This window comes from Herpailurus yagouaroundi, unplaced genomic scaffold, assembly GCF_014898765.1.
Source record: "Herpailurus yagouaroundi ecotype Mexico unplaced genomic scaffold, PumYag 67383, whole genome shotgun sequence".
NCBI classification, from domain to species: domain Eukaryota; kingdom Metazoa; phylum Chordata; class Mammalia; order Carnivora; family Felidae; genus Herpailurus; species Herpailurus yagouaroundi.
Window position 1 is genome coordinate 149,551 of NW_024420199.1, and position 1,921 is coordinate 151,471.

The window sequence follows — 1,921 nt, forward strand, 5'->3', positions numbered from 1 at the left end:
TATATATATATATATATATATATATATATATATAATGGAATATTACCCAGCCATAAAAAAGAATGAAATCTTGTCATTTTCAATGACGTGGATTGAGCTAGAGTGTATTATGCTAAGAGAAATAAGTCAATCAGAGAAAGACAAATACCATATTATTCCACTCATATGTAGAATTTAATAAACAAAACAGATGAACCTAGGGGAAGAGGGGAAAAAGAGAAGGAGGGAAAACTATAAGAGACTTTCAACTATAGAGAACAAAGTGAGGGTTGATGGAGGGGAGGTGGGCAGCGGATGAGCTAAATGGGTGATGGGTATTGAGCAGGGCACTTCTTGGGATGAGCACTGGGTGTTATATGGAAGTGATGAATCACTAAATTCTACTCCTGAAATGAATACCACACTGTATGTTAACTAACTAGAATTTAAATAAAAACTTGAAACAAACAAACAAAAAAGAAATGCTCGATAAACAGGGGGCTTTATGCCCAAAGATCTTGTATTATTACTCTTTCATTTTTTAAAATATAAATGGTCAATAGGGCCAGAGAGTTACACTAAGCCCAATCTCATTGGTGGACTGAATTATATGTGCATGAACCTGTAAGGATAAAGTAATAAGGCTTCCTGCTCTCCTCACCTCCTTTCTTCCTACACTAAGGTCTATCACCAAACACACAAACTGTCCAAACCCTTAACACAAGGCCTGAGGGGAACCCAATGCACAGGGTCAAATGTGGAAGTATATCATTCTGAAAAATAAATATTTGTTATCCTGCTTAATACAACCCCTCAGGGCAGGACAGACCAGGGGCCACTATCTTAGTTTACTACACACCAAGATGGCATGCAAGATAGTTCTGGTTTAAAGGCAAAGAAGAGCCACAGCTCAAATAGAGAAACCAGAAAAAAAACCTTTAACTTGGGATGTGATGTAAAATGAATGTACAAAGATAGCATTGAAAATAGTCATAATCATTCTTAGAAAACCCATTTTCAAGAGAACTTAGCAGAGAAATTAAACAAATGGAAGCATAAACACACAATTTTCCTGAACCATATCAATTTGCTAAACCTACACTTGGAATGTTTATTGAGACAAGACAAGTAAACTATGAATTTTAAAAACTCCACTTTCCTGAGCCTTGAAATATTATGCTTTAGGTGACAATTTACAAGAGAACTATACTTCATTTTTGTTAAGATTACCTTTGGACACATTTTACTGGGATAGACCCACTTAAATTCCTGAAATTGTTAGATGATAACAAAACCAAAATATCCTCCAAGTTCCTAATGTCCTCAGTTTCCCAGGAGCTGCCATCATCTCTAAAGACAGGACACTGCCTCCTCCATGCCCCCATGATCTGCCACTATCACGGCCACAATCCTAGAACTATACCCTTCCCAAAATGATTGAGAGTGGCAACCTCCAGTGTGAAAGCATCAGGACACTGGCATGTGGCTTGGCTGGCCATGTGGCCTGCCTGGACCAGGCTGTCACACATCTGTCTCACACAGCACTCCCCAAAATCTGGGCAATTTGGTTCCAAATAATACCAGGTGTGGGACATCAAAAGTACATGCCATGCACATAGGGCTGTGCCACGCTAAGACTAGTTCCTCCTCAGTCTCTGTTCAACAAGAGTTCCAGAAAGTTTTTGGCATCCACTCACACCCTAGGTCGCCACATTACCACAGCAATGACAATTCTGTATTAAATGCCCACTGTTGCGTGACCTGGTGTCATGGAAATTAAATGGTCACAGAAGCACAAAGAGACTATATATACATCCAGTGATCTCCCAGAAGGAAGAAATAAAGATAGAAGTGGGAAGGAGGGAGAAGGGAAAAGAGTGGGGAGGAAGGAGGAGAAATCTGCCAGAGCAGATGGATGCTAGTCAGGCCTGTGCCCCTGCCA